Below are 18662 nucleotides of genomic sequence, written 5' to 3' on the forward strand. Positions count from 1 at the left end.
CAGGAAGTTGCAAAACCATGAAATAATGTATCTATCAGTATATCCCAAAATATACAATACATGACAAAAGTTACAAAAAGAAAATGACAAATCAATCATAAGAGCAAGAGATTTTACTATACCTATCATAGAAACTAATATAATATGCATAACTGATATAGCATATAGAACATTTTTTAAAAATATAATTAATAAGCTTGTTCTAAGAGTGATACACAGAACTCTACACTCAATAACTAAAGATAATGTATTCATTTCCAGGACACATGAAAATTCACTATGTACCAGTTCACAAGGAAATTTTCAATAAATGTTAAAGAATCAATATCTAACTACATTCTCTAACCACAACACAATTTTGAAGCTATGTTTTAAAATAACTAATCTTATGTTTGAGAATTTAAAAATACACTTCTAAACAACTTTAGTGAATGATTGCCATTCCCAAACATATATAATTAAATAATAGTGAAGGAATGACATATCAAGACTTGCATAATCAGGCAAAAGCAGTAGTTAGAATTAAACTTATAGACCTAAATTAACGACTTACAAAAGAAAAGATTAAAATTCAATTAATTAAATGTTCAATTTAACAAGCTAGAAAAGAAACAACAGTATATAACCCAAAGAAAGTCTTCCATGAAAATGCTAATAAAATAGACAAATAGTAAAACTAATCACATATATAGAGCATAAAACAAACAAAAAAGTGGTATGGGCAGCATAAATCAATAATATTAGGACCAAAAGAAAACATAACTAAAGAGACTGTAGATTTTTTTAAAACACTCAATAAATACTACAAATAACTTTATGGCAGTAAAGTCTCTAGAAAAAGTGTAAATTATAAAAATTGACTCAAGAAATAACTGAAAAGCTGAAGAAAACAATAACCATCATAATAATTGAGTCAAGAGTCAAAAATCACCCCTCCCCCCAAAATAATAGGTTAATAGAGTTTTATAGATGGATATGACCAAACTTCTTTGTCACAAATTACACCTATCCCCTATAAGCTATTTCAGAAAATAATAAAAGAAAGAACTTTCCCAAATTATTTCCATTAGGCTAAATAACCTTGAGACCAAAACTAGACAAGAATAGTACAAGTATAAAAAAAGCTTACATATGAAAACAGATGCAAAAATATTACATATTAACAAATGGATGGTGTTATGGGTTGAACTTGTGTCCCCAGAAAAGATATGTCAAAGTCCTGACCCCAGTGTCTCAGAAAATGACCTTTGGAAATAAGGTTGTTTGTAAATGTAATTAGTTAAGATGAGGTCATACCGAAGTAGGGTGGGTCCTTAGTCCAATATGACTGATATCCTTATAAGATGATGATCTGAAGACAGGAGGAGAAAATGCCATGTGATGACGGAGACAGAGACTGTGGAGTAGAGCAGCTACAGGCCAAAGAATGCCAAGAATTGCCAGCAACACCAAAAGCTAAGAGAAGGGCATAAAACAGCCATTCCCCTAGAGCCTTCCCAAAAAACTTGGCTTTGCCAACATCTGGATTTCAGACTTCTAGCCTTCCAAACTGTGACATGATAAATTTTTGTTATTTCAAGCTACCTGGTTTGTTACAGCAGCCCCAAGAAACTAATACAAGTTGCAAAGTAGTAAAAGAATTTGATAAAAATGGGTTATAGAAATACAGAACTGATGTATGTTATAGGATATTCTACATATTTATTTTCGAAATAGTTCATAATGTTAAAAAAAAAAAAAAAAAGTCCACTCTAGATAATAACCAACGGTGAGAACACAGGGCAGCGGTGTTTGGAAGGAGGGCTAAAAGACACTTTTCCAACTTGGGGTGACTATAGGGACTCAGGAAAAAAGCAGTAACCTCAGCTATGAGCCATGCCCACAATGTATGGAATGACAGAAGCAAATGAGAACCCGATTCAAAGGGTTTCATGGCACAGGCACATGTATCAATTATATATTTCTATCATAACATTGCAAAACAACCAAAATGCAGTGGTTTAAAAATGCTAATAAATTAACATTTATTTAGCTCAAGAGTCCAGTGAGTTGACAGAGTAGTTTTACTGGCCTGGGCCAGATTTGGTGGATTTTAGCTAGGCTCACTCAAGCAATCTGCATCCTAGGATCTTAAGCAAGCCCCCAAAATGGCCTCAGCTGTAATAAACTGGCTTTGTTCTATATGGCCTCTAATCCTCCAGGAGACTAGCCTAAACATGTTCTCACGACAAAGGCAGAGGAGCCAAAGAAGAAACAAAAACATTAAGGTGTTTTGTAAGCCCCGTTGGTCAAAGCAGGACACATGGCCAACCTCAGAAGCAGAGTGGGAAGAGCCTACAATGTTGCAGGACCAAGAAGCCAGGGGAAGGGAGTAGGGAGGGCAGGCATTAAATGGGTCATCAATATAATCAATCCACCACTACAATTTCCATTATATTAATATCAGACAACCAGAACAGGAAAGGGAGAGAAAAAGTGAACACATGTGGTAGGTTGAAATGATCACCCAGAAATACCCCCTAAATGCATCGGGAGAAATGCAGAAACAAGATTTCTGCAGAGTGTGGGGATTGAGAGAGGGCTGGGCAGAAGCAGAGCAATACTCATCTCCATTACTGCTATCCTATTTTACCCCATCCAGATAACTCTGGAAACATTAGTGACATTTCCACTATTGAGTCCTACAAAACTAGAGGCCTAGAGATCTTCCCTGTGTTGGGTCATAGTATTTCCCAAGGTTACCCAGAAAAATTAACCATCCCCAGCAATGACCACCATTAATGCTTCAAAACTAAGACTAATGCCCAGAGAAAAAATTTAAATACGATCTTCTGACGTCTTCATTTCTTTTGGTTACTACTATGACTCTTCTGCCAAGTGTCAAAAAAACACAGTTCACAGGGAAAATTTGTAAGATACGAATGAAAATTATGGCTGGCAATTAATAAAAGAAAAAAAATGACAAAATGACAAAATATCAAACTCAGACTACCAACTAGCCTTGTGTCAACTTCCATAAGGAGATATGACAATTATTATTTTAATTAATGACAATATTCAGAAATAATTCACTCTGTCTCAAAGAAAGCCCTGTGAAAAATTTCTCCATCCAATGTGTCCCTCCTTTACAGAAAAAGAAATGTGGCCTCTTGCTCTTCGATCCACAACTTGACCTACTGGAATTCCAGGTGAGAGATACATTCTAATTGAGAAGCAGCAGCTGATAGAAGTAGAATTACCTATGGAGAACTATTTACTCAGTGGCCTGCATTTGGTACTTGGTGGGAGTGGTGCAGAGTGACAGAAACAATAGAAATCTACTTTTATTGATCGCTTGACTCCCATCTAGAGTCTACTAGCCTTGACCCCATTCTTGTCCCATTGTCCACACAGAATCTATCTATCAGAAGTGGCTGATTTATTCTGTACTATCTTTATTCTGTACCACACGTATGGACTTCCTGGCAAAGTAGATATGATCAATCTTTATTTTGTAAGTTAGACCCTCTCTGCATATCTTCTTTCTTAAATGCATAACAAAAAACAATTGATTTTCTTTCCTTATGGCTCCATCTTATACCTTTGTGGACCAAAACTGGCAAGAGTTAATAGCAACCAACAATAGTTAGTGGCCAACTAATGAGTCTTGCCCTCATTGACCAGTTGGGACTAATTTAACTAAAATGGTAAACTAATCTCTATGATGCAGTTAATTTCTACCTCCTCCATAATAGTTAATTTCTGTCTGTTATAGACTCTTGAGGACATACATCCATTTTTATCCATCCAATGGAATAAAAGATCTGCTTATTTACATGGGTTTACTTGCTTTGCAACAGCATTGATAGTATGGGATTCTTTCTTGAGGTTTAACTTATATAAAGCACACGTATCTTAAGCATAGAGCTCAATTACTTTTTACATATGTACACATGCATATAGAATCACCCAGATCAAGATATAAAAAATTTCCAGCATCTCAGAAGGCAACATTATGCCCCTCCCCTATTACTGTTCCCTAAAACTAAATACTATTCTGGCCTCTGTCATTTTAGATTTGTTTTGCCTACTAAGAGGTCTTTTGTATATTATCCATGTCTCTACTTAACATGTTCAATCTTTTATCTGTCTTTTTGAGCATACGGAATAAGGTTATAATAACTGTTTTCATTTCTTTGTCTACAAATTCTATCATGTGTGTGATTTTTGAATCAGTTTTGATTGATTTTTCTCCTCATTGTAAGTTATATTTTCCTGGGTATATAAATATATTTTTTGCATGCCTGATAATTTTTCATCAGATGCCAGATATTGTAAATTTTGCCTGTACATGCTGGGTATTTTTGTTTTCCTACATATATTCTTAAGCTTTGTTCTGGGACATGATTGGAAACAGTTTGATTATTTGGGGTCTGTTGGTAAACTTTAGTAGGTGGGACCAGAGCAGTATTTAGTCTATGGCCCGTTTTTCCCAAATCTAAGTTCTGAGTTAGAAGTCTACCCAATGCCCTGAGAATTAGGAGGTTGTATATTCTGGGTGCTGGGAACAGAAACCATTCTGGCCCTGAGTGAGCTCCAACGATTCTTCTCACTAATCCTTTTGGGTGATTCTTTTCTTACATGCAAAGAACTCACTGGTACTCAGCTAAAGACTCAAAGGGGACCCTCTGTAAATCTTAGGGATTTCTTCCTCTGTCCAGATTTCTTCTCGTACTTGGCCTGAGAATTCTAGCCACTGTGACAATCAGGTTCTCAGCTCCATCTGCCCTATGATACGAGGCTCACTGGCAGTCTCCCTCCTAGGACTGCAAACTAGAAACTCTCCTGGAGGAGACTGAGGTTCAACCTATTTTCTTTTCCATCTCTCAAAGATCCCTGTCCTTTGTTGCCTGACATTTAACATCTTAAAAAACATTGTTTCATACTTTTTGTCTGGATTTTAGTTGTTTCAGGCAGGAGAGTAATTCTAATCCCGGTTACTTCATCTTGGCCAGAAACGGAAATCCTTGTTTTGCCTACTATTGAACTTCATTTGCATGCAATCATATTGCAGGTTTTCTTCCATCTCTTACTTCATTGACTGAACATTATGTCTGCTCCATGTCTCTGAGTGCAACAGTAGTTTCTTTTTTGCTTGTTTTATTTTGTCTTTCCCAATAGTATTTCCAACAATAATATTTTAAAATTGGGATTGAAATCAATAATTACTCACAAAACATTTTATAAGAATGATGTTAATCATGGCCGTGGTGTTCAAAAATTATGGATTTTAACCCTTAGTTAGACATTTGTTTAGTTAGAAGCCCTTGAACATATCACTGAGCCTCCCTGCACTTGCTGGCTCAAAATTAATGATTTGATTCAAGTACTTTATAAACTGTAAAGTACCCTAGAAATATAAAGAAACTTTAATGTATGAAATCAATGTTTCCTGGTTTGTTTGCTGTTATTGCTTACATCAAATCAAGAATTCTGGTATTTACTCTGTCCAAATAATTGCAGTTCTCATAAAAGACTGCATTGAGTGATGAGTGGAAATAAGTACTTTCCATATACGCAGTACAAGGAAACTCTACAATGATCACATAGAGTAGCCCAGATATTATTACTCAGTTATCACAAAATTAAGAGACTTAATTTGTCCCAGGAGATCAATGAGGGTAAAGAACAGTATGCTAGATTATGAATACCTAGATTGTGAATGAATATCTTTTAAGTTCGGAGGTATATTGAGTAGGCACCAATAGGTTGTTTTTTGGTAACATAATTGGGCTTCAAAGGGCAGCAAAAGTAGAGTTATGCATTTTCCTTTCTGGATAAAACTTTCATATTAATGAGGTAAGAAATTTCATTTATATAAAAGATGAGTGTGTTCTGATAATATGGTTATAATGACACTGAGTTTGGTAAAGATAAATACACTGCAGGAATCTATGCTGCAAATATAAATTTGATTTCTCTCAATGCTTTCAGTTTTTATTTTTTTCTTAATTTAAGTGCCTGAACATTAATTATTCCAGTATCAGATAACATACTTTCATCAGTTTGAGGACAAACTACTCCCATATCAAAGTGTTTTGAGAGAACTTCACTTGATTCAATGTATTCATTGAAAACCTATGAGGTCTTAGCTTTTCTTGCCAGTGAGGATCCCTCAGGATTTTCAAAGGCACTGGTCTTCTGCAGAGATCTACTGCTCATCTACCACTATCAGCTCTCCCAACTGGCAGCCAGTGTGGATGAGCTACAGCCTTTTTTTTTTTTTCAAGTGGTGGTTAATTTGGGACAGTGATTGTTTCTGCCACATGTTAGGTAAGTGATGTCGGGAAAGTTACTGACCCTCTGAGTTTATTTTCCTAACTGTAATAGTAGTAGACTTACATAACAGCAGAAAGATTAAAGTTCTGAAAAAATGGCTTTTGTTACCATGCCTAGCACACACAACTAGCTCTGATTATTAGCATTAGTAAACTTGTTTGGCATCTCCATGAATCTTCCTTTTGAGAATTGTTGCCCAACTATCATGGCCAAGAAGGGAATCTCCCTGATTCCCAGGTAAATCCAGCTGCTCACCCACAAATCCCACATACACTGAAAGACTACTCAGAATGACAAGTCTTTGGGGCACCTGGGTGGCTCAGTAGGTTAAACAACCAACTCTTGATTTCCACTCAGGTCATGATCTCATGGTACATGAGTTTGAACCCCACGTTGGGCTCTGTGCTAAGAGTGTGGAACCTGCTGGGGATTCTCTCTTTCCCTCTCTTGCTGCCCCTTCCTCTCTCTCTCTCATATATATATATAATATATATATATATATTATATATATATATATTATATATATATAAATAATATATATATATATTATATATATAATATATATAAATAATATATATATCATATATCATATACAATATATATGATATAAATAATATATATATCATATATCATATATATAATATATATATGATATATATATTTGAAAATATATATATGATATAAATATATATGAGATATATATATATCATATATATATCTATATCATATATATATATGAGATATATATATATTTGAAAAAGAAAAAAGAAAAAAAGAATGACAGTCTTCCTTCAAGCAAAATTTTCCCGGTTCCAAACTTTGCAGTATTGCTATGTGGCTTCTTCTGCACCCTACTTGTCTTAATTTCCTGAGCATTCTCACATTGACTTTGGAAAGCAAATTCTGGAATCCAACTGCCTGAGTTTAATCTACATCTACCACTAAGCATCTGTGAGACTCGAATAAGTTAGCTACTTAACCTTTCCAATGCTGTTTCCCATGTGTAAAGTGGGGATAATAAAAGTACCATGATGGGTGACTGTGAAGACTAACATTTTCCAAGTAGTAGGGACTTAGCACAAAGATGGCACTCAGTAAGCACTCATTAAATAGTATCTTCTGTTAAGAGATGCTTACGATTCTATGCTACAACCACAGACAGGATTGTTTCCAGGTGGTGTATTATCTGAAGGTAACAGGAAATCCCCTCCTCCAAGGTAGTAGAAATAAAAGCTCATTAACCCAGAGAAAATGGGTCTACTTAAAATATCCTGGTCCTCTTGCTCCTATTTTGAAGACATTCTCCTTCTACCAATGATACCTTCTATCAAATTTATATTAGTAGTAGTATATTATCATATTTAGATATATAGATGTATGTATGTAAAGATCTACATGGTAGTGATGGGAAAATTATAACATGTCAATCAGATGAACAAAGTCTGTACTATAATGGTGGATATCCCTATAAGAAGTTAACTACCTCAAACCTAAACATTCAACTGAGGGTAATCCTGGGGTCTGCCTTCCTTTGTAGAAATATAGAGATCAGTGAAAAACAACTTCCTAGCATCCAATTTTGAGGAAAAGTGGACTGGTATGATGCCATTATAACAACCCAAACGGACTTAGAAAAATCCCACTATCCAACTGTAGGTTTTCTGCCAAGGTCCCATCCAGAGAGGCATCCCAGAAAATTAAAAACTGCTTTGTATCTTAAAATTTATTTTGTCAGAGGGTGATGAGGAACCTCCTCTGTTATTCTTTGGCCCTGTTGTTTAGTTTTTCTGTAATCATTTTGCTTATCCCCTAGATCCATTATTCTCTTCCAGAATAATCAGATGGGCATTTTTGGTTTTAGTTTTAATAGAGATTCAGAGATCCCTGGAGGGCAAAACATCATGCCACTGACTCTGTGTGGTTCAAACTTTGGGAGAGCAGGATTACAGGTGGACCTTCTACAGGTTAGCTCTCTCCTTTCCTATTCCCCTATTACACCCTCTCTTCTTACATAAATAGATGTGTGGCTGAAGGAAAACTTGGAGTCTGGAGAGAGAGGTGCAGTTCCCCTGCCTTTATTCTGACCCTGCCAGGGACCTCCCACTTGTCAAGTGCTCTCTGCAACACCCCAGGACACTGTTGCTCCTATCTCCATACAGGATTCTACTGTACTCTGGATGGGATGCCATCCCAGGTCTGTGTGAACTGCCCTCTGTCTTTGTGCTCTTACTACCTCATACTCTCTCACCCTGTCATCAAAGTTCAACCTAGAATTTTAAGTTGAACCAGATTTCTGTTCTCTCCCTCTCAGCCAAATGATCACATGCCACATGGAGCTCAGTGACTTGTGGGTCTATATTTTTTAAAGAGTTTTCAAATTCTCAGTAAAAATACATTATTTGAATATTGGATTTGTTATTTAAAAGAGAAGTTGGCAAGGAAATAAGAGAAGGGCAGGAATGCTTGATTCTGTAGACTCAATTGTTGAAACTTTACCTCCTACTAAACCATTGGTAGGAGAGAGACAATAAGGGCATTTCTAAGGATTCCCTACATACATACAGGAAAGGTATGTGTTGCCCAAGACAAAAGAGGGGACAGGAGGTGGCAGCATATGGGGGATAAAAGTCAAGGAAATTAACTACCAATCACTTACCTTAATTCCATGTTTGTGAACCTGAGTTTGCCTGTTTGAAAAAGAGACCATTTGGGGCACCTGGGTGGCTCAGTCAGTAAGCATCCAACTCCAGCTTGAGTCATGGTCTCATGGTTGGTGAGTTTGAGCCCTGCATCAGGCTCTATGCTGACAGCTCAGAGCCTGGAGCCTGCTTCAGATTCTGTGTCTCCTTCTCTCTCTGCCCCTCCCTTGCTTGTGCTCTGTCTCTCCTTTATCATTTTAAATAAAATGTAAAACAAAAAATTAAAAAAAAAAAGAGAGATACCATTTGTTCAGCCATTTTCAGACCACCCTACATATTATATCCTCTCCTTCATGTCCAGAGACATACTTAGCACTCGTGGCAACTGTAATAAATGACAGATTCAACACTTCAGAAAATAAGTTGGGAAAATATTCCAAAGCCATAAAAACATTCATTTCCTTCAACCCAATAATCCAACTCTAGGGAACAAAATCAAATGAAAGAAGCATTATATACAAAGATGTTTATTTTTTAATATTTGTAATAGCAAAAGAAAAGGGGGAAATAAACAATAGAAGAAACCAAAATATGTTATGGTTTATGAAATCAATAAAATCCTATATTGTTGGAAACATTCATTTGAAGACCATAACAATACAGAAAATGTTTAATGAAATCTATTAAAACAGCAAAATTGTATCCAAACTTTGATTGTAACTACTTAAGGGTCATATCTACATATTATCAGATATCATAAACGACAATAGAAAATGAAAGTGGAAAACTTTTTATGATATTTTGTTTTTATTATGTTAGAATAAAAAAAATTAGTGTTGGGAGGATATAAAATAAATGTTCATTTGTGGATCTAGTTACCTGAGAAGTATACTGAATGGGGATAACCTCTGCCCTGGTCATTTGTACCTTCTCTGACAAAAAAAAAAAAAGGTTGGGACTATATTGGAAGTAGAAAAATGACAGACTGATCTTCCCAAAAGAAGGAAACTACTTATCCTAAATGCAGCTATATAATGAAAGACATCAAAAATGGGCCAGTGGAGAGAACTTTTCCTTGGGGGGAAAAGGGCATTATTTGGGGAAGTATGAAGTGAGGACCTTATACTTCTGAGTCTACTCTGGAGTTCCAGAGAAGATTAAATACTTTTTTTTTTAAATTTTTTTATAATGTTTATTTAATCTTTGAGAGAGAGAGAGAGACAGGGCGCGAGTGGGGGAGGGGCAGAGAGAGAGGGAGACACAGAATCCAAAACAGGCTCCAGGCTCTGAGCTGTCAGCACAGAGCCCGATGTGGGGCTCGAACCCACGAACCGTGAGATCATGACCTAAGCTGAAGTCAGACGCTTAACCGACTGAGCCACCTAGGCACCCCTAAATACTTTTGAGAAGGGACCTGCCAGAGTGGCCCTCAGGAGGGCTGATGCTGCCTGGTTCACTGAGAGGGGAGCCCCCTCTCTCATGATTTGCTGAGTTCACCTCAATGTCAACGAAGTGTTTGAGCACCAAGAACACACCAAGCAAACAGACAAGAGCCCCCAGCTTTAAGGGATCATCCTGAGATATACTTGGTCCCAAACATGAAGAGACCTTAAAAAAGCATCTGGATCATGAGGAGATCAGAGAAGCTGTCCAATAGGGTAGGGGAAGGCATAGAAAGCCAAAAATGAATAGATGGGGGAGTTTTTCCCTCCAAAGAAAACAGTAACGAGAATCTACAATTGCAAACTTCAAAGAGCATAGAAGAGAGCCACAAGAAGCTCTGCTGTCATTGACTTTCAGTAGGGGATCAAACTGAGGAAGCACAGATCTCACGAAGGACTCCCTCCCTAATGTTGCCTGGATCTGCAATCCATGCCTGTATATATGCCACAAGAGTGACTCTTTTAACAGACACAAGAACTGTGGCTTAGTTAAGTGCAACCAGGGGAGCAAAGATGCCTAACTAGGTATGAATCAGTATCATTTCCTTGTGTTTAAGGAAGAAGAAACTGAGGCATAGAAAAGTAAATTGCTCTATGAAAAAGGAAACCACTCTGCACAAAAGCTGACTGGCCAGGTCAGAGGAGCATGGCCCAACAGTGGTCTGCCTCTGGCAGGGACTGAGAGCAATCTGATGGATGCCAGCAGCCATTGAGAATGCTAATCAGGTTTCCTAATTTCTTTTTTATTTTTGCTAATTTAGAAAGGAAACAGAAAACAAGTAAATGTCCTTCTCCAGAGTTCCAGATATAATGAGATCATGGAGCTCTCTCCATTCCCTTGCAAGGAAATTGCTCATTGTAGCTCCACAGTAGCAAGGAGCCTCCTAGATGCATGATGCTGGGACAAAATGGGAGAAAAGATCAGGATGCAGTGGGTTGGAGCTAAGACCAAGGTGGCAGAGGACAAAAGAGAGCTGAAGAGGGCTAGACAGTAACAATGGAGACCACATAAGCCACTGCCACCCACCCAATGACCATGAAGTGGAGGTAAGAATCAGGCAAGATCCAAATTCTGTGTAGACTCCAATTCCAATACAAACCTAAATCCTTCCCTCAGGGAAATGGAAAAGGTAGAGTAGGAGGAGTAGGGACCTATCCAGAGGATCTCTTGGGGTAATCAGGAGACAGCATCAGAATAGTAGGTGGCTAATGCCTCTTGTTCAGCAACCCTTGATGTGTCACAGCAGAAGTAAAATCACCAGAGGTGAGATCAGCATAGGAAATTCCAATTCATAAAGCCCACTATATAAAAGCGCTCAAAAAAAAGTGTGTGTGTGTGTGTGTGTGTGTGTGTGTGTGTGTGTGTGTGTAATTCAGTTCTCCGGGGTCCTGAGGGCAAAAAAAATAAGGACCCCCCAGCCAAGATGTTCAAAGGTCACTAGAATTCAGAGTCAAGATAGAAAGGGGAATCCCTACACTTCAAAAACCTTCCTTTACTTGGGAGAAGACTTGTGGTTCACTTCTAACCTGTGCCCCAAGAATGGGGACTGGAAATGTGCTACATGCATCTACAAAGGAAGAAAAGGGACAATTTGAACACGTTTATAAGAAACTGTGGGATTTGCTTACAATGAAGACTATGGTAATTACCATCTGATTTCCCATTACCCACCACAGACTTTTGACCAATAATGAATACTGAAAGCTACCGAATAAGAGACAACCAGAGGAGCCAGCTTAATGACCTAATAATGTGCCAAAAGAGATCCAAGACAAGGATCTCCAACTCTCTAACTCCTAGTGAGAGTGGCCCTCTTAGCAGGACCTTCAGGCTTCTGTTCTCCAATCAGAAGCACAGTCCAGCCCTTCTGGAGCACATAACACAAGGTGAGACGAGGCTTAACTATGTAGGATAAAAGTTTAGGCACCATCAAGGCAAAGAGTATGGTGAAGATAAGTAGAACAGCTCCACCCGAGAGGCCAGTTCCTGGGAAAGCCTTCAGGAAGTGTCACTGTGATGTGCTTGAGCCCATATAGAGCACCCTAAACGGGAAGAGTTCTGAAATGGAGAGTGGCTTTCACAGCCCAGCCACTCCAGTCCCCAGAACACCCCCACCAATATCCAACAGCCACACCAGTCATGCCAGGATTGAAATATCTCCATTCAGGCCACCCACTGCCCTCACAGAAGGTGAAAAGACCAGATCGTCCTAGAGAGAAGCAAACCCTCAATGAGGTTATTTTTTATAAGAACCATAGTCACCATCTCCATCTCCATTGCTGAAGGGCCCACCCCATTGCCTATTCTGTGGGCAAGAAACAAAAAAGCACCAGGAACAGTAAGAAACCCTCCTTAGAGGCCCACAGGCCCCTAAATGGAGCAAGCAAGGGAGGTCCATCAGCAGAAGGTTCCAGTGAGGTCCCTGCAGCGTCTGGGTCACCCACCAGCGAGAACCAGTCTAACTGCCCTAAGAGCCAGCAGATTCACATCCTGGGTCTGTAATCCTATATAAACTTATGACTTCCTTTATAATCCAAAGGGATATACACAAGTCCAAGAGGAAACATTCCACAAATGGATTGGAACTGCCTTTGGAGATTTTGTTTCTATCTTCGTACCATGAGAAGATTGGGATGAATTTTGTAACAGAAAAGAGGTATGTACACAGGGCTATTCAGGCAAGATGCCTGCTCAGAGTCATTTTCTTCTCTTGTGCACCCTTTTGTGCCATCTCTGGTATATTTCATAGTCATTGGCATGGAGCATATTGTTGAATAAATGAAACCCACACCAAATTTAACTCTGATTTTTACATCCCTTGAAAGATCATAGAAACCAGGAAACTTAGGGAAAAGTAGGGGGTGAGAGGACACAATCTGGAGCATTTTAGAGCAGGACAGAGTATAGGCCCAAGAATAACTAAAATCTAGACATAGAGAGTGCAGGGCCTAAGCAAACCATCCAATCAATAGGAACCATGCAGCCAAAAGGCTTTGAAGACCCAGAACAAACCCCTCCAATTACTCCTCCTGTAATACCCAACTCCACATAACTGGTATACACTGAAGTTTGGTTAATATTAATTTCTCAGACAGTACCATAGGGAAGGAACCCAAAAGTTCTATGAAGACAGGTCCAAATAGAAATGTCACTTAGGTCTCAGCCTCAGGGATGACTGTGCTGCTCCTGAATCACAGGTCTGTGATAATGATCACAACATCCTTCTTTAAGTTATCCCTCTTTTAAGTGGAATAACTTAATGCATAGAGCTAAATATGTGTCTCCTCTCTATAATGAGATAGCAGTATTCACTCTACTTAGTGCTATCTCTTGGCGCCAGGGTTACTATGACCTTTGTTTTCCCTTTGGCACAAGTTCTTTACCTGTTTTTAATGTTATGTATCTCATTGTATTCTAGTATCTTATCTATGTGTGACACTTTTGATCCTTTTTAGAACAAAGCAGTGGCATTTTCTAAAGAAGTCCTAAAGCCCAACATGCAGTCTGAAGGCACTTGGAAAAAGGTGATGGCAATTCACCTTCTTCATTCCAGTAATGCAGGGCCCATGTGTTCACTCCACATGAGAGCAGTGGCCTTTTCTAGCAGTGGCTGGGGTAACCTGACCTGTTTTCCTTACTGGATGCATCAAAAATTCTCTGTCTTCCCAACCTTCAGCAGAAGGAACCCCAAACCAGGTTGCCCAAGAAGATGGACAGATATGTGATGGACCTAGAAGAGTTCTGAGTAGCTGAGAGACAGTGACTGCAAAAGGACACGTGGAAGTTAGCCTAGGATGGAAAAAGATAATGAGCATCCCAATGAAAGGGAACAGAAGGTACAAAAATTTGGAGACACTGTATGGTAAGTGTGAATCCAAAGTCCATGGGAAAAGCAAAGATGGGACAAGACATAAGAAGGGCTGTGCAGGAGTCACATCAGTAACATCTTTGCTAAGGAATCTGGATTCTTACCCTGTAAGCAATGGGGAGCCAGTGAAGGGTTTTAGGCAGAGGAATATCTGGATCATCATTGAACTTGAGAAAAAGGACTTTAACCAGGGATTAAACATTGATATTTTGTAGTAAGGGCTGGAATCAGAGTCACCCAAGCAAGATTTAGTGAAGGCCTAAATTAAGGCAATAACATTGGGGTGCTGAGCAAACTCAAGGGATGTTTGTGATGACATAGAATTGGCAAAACTGGACAGCCACAGTGAAACAGAGAGTACCAATCTGATTCTGGGAGTAGACTCAGGTTCGTCAGACTTAAAGAACTTATTAAGTGGTGATGTCACTCATAATGGGAGGTGGAGAATGTTGAGCAGAGGATGAGTGGAGCAAGATATGAATGCAAATAGTTAAGATGAGATGCTCAAGATGCCTTCTATGGAGAATGATAGTGGGCAGATAAACTGTTATGATCACATTTCTGCAAGAACAGTTATATTTATTTGCACTAAAAACCTGGAGAAATAACATTAAAAAGAGAGCACAAGGGTCTAGAAAGATACATACATAGATGTTAACAGTAACTGACTCCATGTCAGTATTCTTTTTGCTCATCTGCATTCTCTGGTCTTTCCAGTAATGACAGTGTTTTACTCCTATAATACAAACATGGCCTTAGATTTTAAAAATTAAAGGAAATGTCCTACCCCCATCTAAAAAAACAGACCTGCAGATGCTGAGCACAAAGCACGTAGAAGTCACCATGGTTGCACCCATGGCAGCCCAGAAAGCATATGCAGGGTGAGATAAGAGCTATGAATAGATCTCGTAGGCCCTTGGAGGGGCCAAGCAGGTATAAGGACCCAGGAGAAAATCTGGAAGAAAGCAGTGTCCTAGAAGCCAATGTTCCTGAAGATGTTATTATTGTAGCTTCTAAGTTCTTGATTGTGGGACAATTTCTTTTTCGTAACTGGACTCTACCTCACTGGAACTCTCCATCTGCTAGCCAGAATCTACAGAGCAGTGGCTGAATAAATGCTTATAAATAAACGTGATCCTAATTCCCTCTTAGCCTCTCCATCCTCTGGACTCTTGTGGAATATGCTCTCTGGGACATTTTCTCTTAGAATATAATTAGAAAGGGTTTGCAGAGCCCATAAAAGGAGAAGGAAAATGCCTCACCCCTTAGGAGACTCATTCTCCCTAAGAGAGACTACTTAAAGCTTAAGTCAGATGCCATATCACTGATTTGGTGGTCAGACACTGGAGCACTAATAGTAAGATCCAGAGACAGAGTTTAAGAGGCAGGTAGGTATCACTTCTAGTCTTATTAAAAATACCCCTCGTACAAGTGACCATAGACAGAGAAGGGCCATGTGTCTGATCATCAATATTGACAACCCCTCAGTCACCCCTGAAGTTGATCCCAGCAGCAGCAGATTATACAGGACTGTAAAAATTGTATTCAGAAAAAAAAATTGCATTCAGGGATCAGAACTACATAAGTATCTCATCCACTTACGAACGAGGGAGAAAAAGAACATGAAAAAAATGAAAAAATATTTCTGGGCTTATTGGATTTATATCTTCTCACTAATAAAATATTTTTACTATTATAATGTTGATACAATAAGATTAAAAAAAAAACAAAAACATAAAAGTTGAAGGAATCATGGCAGAAAAGGGGAGTAACTGCACCCTGGGGAGTCTAAGCTGCTGGAAGGTAAGAGTGCGTGGGAAGGGCATCTGAACTGAGACACACACAGAACATGGCTCAAAGGATTAAAGGGAAGGTGGAGAGGGGAAATCAAAGTTCTTTCTTTCCTAATACCAGGAAGCTATTTATGCACACATCCAGTAATGGCTCAGAACATGGAAGTGTTCTCCATGGAAGATTTCCCATTGATAAAAGGGAACTCCCCCTGCCCCAGGACATAATTTTATACCCATGGAGACTGCTACTTTTGTGTGGTGGGTGAAAATCATCTCAGTTGGAGGTACATCATTACCAACTAATTGTCTGAAAGTCAAGAACACACCAGCTACGGAGATAAGCGGACCCTCATATGAGGAGACTTCCCAGAAGCCATTCATGTCACTGCCCACAAAGCTTCACTAAGAGGAAGAGCCTCAGAAAAATGATGCTGTGAAATGAGCTGAGCCACAAGCCAAATGGAGGTAGTCAAGACACCTTTGGGCCAGAGGGCTAGATCAAGCTTTCCAAGAAGAGTGAAATGGAGAGATCTCAGCATTCATGGTGGAATGAATGGGGCCATATAGGTGACTATTTTTGTCCCTCAGAAAGCCTCCAACCTTGCCTGAGGATTTACAGAGCTTACAAAGCCTCCATTACCTGCTTCTTGAAGGCTTTTCCAACACTGAGCATCTCAGGGACTTGTGCCTGACCTTCACGACCAGCACAGTGCTACTGGCTGAGCAGAAACTAAGGAGCTCCTGCTGCTCCTGCTTCATTAAAGTCAGTCACTGCCAGGGACCACCCAGGCAGCAAACTGGGACATAAATACTCCAAGTTCAGTCCTTAATTTTTCAAAGGATAAAATCAAGACCCATTATAGGAAGCCCTGAAGATTTAAACAAAGGAATGGAAGACCCAAATAGTGGTTTCTCTTTGACAGTGAGAACTCAGCGGGGCATTCTAGTCTGTGGTGATAGGTGCCACTGTGAATCTTGCTGGCAGGCTCTGGCAGCTCCATGTTTCCTGATCAAAACATAGATTTTTATATGGGATAATTACAGAGGACAGATGGATATGAGGCACTGGCCTTAGGAGTTCATGGCCAGTTCAATATTCTCTCGGGAGAAAGGACTTCACTGATGACTCTAGTTTGTGAGTAGATGCCTGGCAGGATCCCAGGGTAAATGCAGGTAAGTGGGGATGAACAAGAGAAAGAATGAGACTGATAGATAATGAGGAACCCAAGGACACAGGGGCAGTAGCTATAATAAATTATTAGAAGAACCAGAGTATTCCCACAGGACAGTGAAAATGTCTGAGTTATAACAAATGATCTTATAATTGATGGTTGGAGAAAGGACAGGTAGCGGGTTGTGGGGGGGAGTGATCTTGGACCAGAATGAGGAATATTGAAGGGTTCCAATTGAATTCTGCTTTATCATTGGTTGAAATAGAGCAATGGTGATACCAGGCTTGCCAAGGAGAGCACTACAAACTCCCAGGGCAGACTACCAGTGTGGAAGGCCAAAGACAGGGAACGGAAGAGAATGTCCCATCTCCCCAACAATCTCTAAAATTCTAAGGCATGAGGGAGATGATCACAAGAAGTGAAATAACCAAACATAGTACCTAGTACATAAGAGACACTCAAAACATATGAACAGTTTATGGATGTATATAGAAATCAAAGACCTTCTATTTCCTTCCTCAGAAACTTGGAGAAAGGGAGAAGATCCCTAGGCTCTTTAGAGAGTTCAGCATATACCCAGAATCCAAATCCAGAAGAGAAGAGGAATTCATCTTTCTGAATATTATTGTCTCTCAAATTATGGTCCCTGAAAATCCTTTCTGGTTATATTCCAAGAGGAAAAGACCCAGTAATACATTACAGGTCAGTTGAGGACAGATGATGAAAGGTGGTGTGGCCTAGATTATATCAAGTCACTTTATGAGGAGACCACCACAAATTTCCCTCGCTGAGAAGATGAAGGTTCCACCTCTAACATCCTTAAAGCCAGTGAGCCCCACAAGGAAGAGGAAGACATCGAGGTAAGAGCATCTGTGAAAACACTGCCCTGACGCTGACTTGACCGATTTCCCTGAACGGTAACCCTCTCCTGCATGTTTAGCTGCCACTAATGGGTCTTCCATGCTGAAGGCACTTCTGGTGCCCTCTTAGTTCCTAGTCAGGTGAGGACTTTGCCTTCTCTGTAATTCACTTCATTAAGTGATAGATCAGATGGACCAGAAAGAAGGATGTATCAAGATCAAGACCTTTACCAGGAGGTCAGAGGGCCAGTGCTGTGGAATGACCACTGGGAGTGTTGGTCCTCTTTGTATAAGCCTCCCCAGGGTAGCTCATAAAGTAGAGGTGACTTTTCAACCATGGAGACCTGACTTTCTAGTCTCCCACACACTTGTCACAGAACAATAACATCCTTCATATCAAACATCCTTCAACCATACTAAGATTGAAATGCTTCCAGATCCAGTCCACAATATATCTATAATAAAAGAAGGTGAAAGTTACAGAGTTCAGATTATATAGAGAAGCACATCTTTTCTTCAAGACCACAGGTACCATCTCCACCTCAGAGTGCCAAGAAATGAGAAGGCTT

The sequence above is a fragment of the Panthera onca genome, chromosome D4 (assembly GCF_046562875.1).
Source record: "Panthera onca isolate mPanOnc1 chromosome D4, mPanOnc1 haplotype 2, whole genome shotgun sequence".
Classification (NCBI taxonomy): Eukaryota; Metazoa; Chordata; class Mammalia; order Carnivora; family Felidae; genus Panthera; species Panthera onca.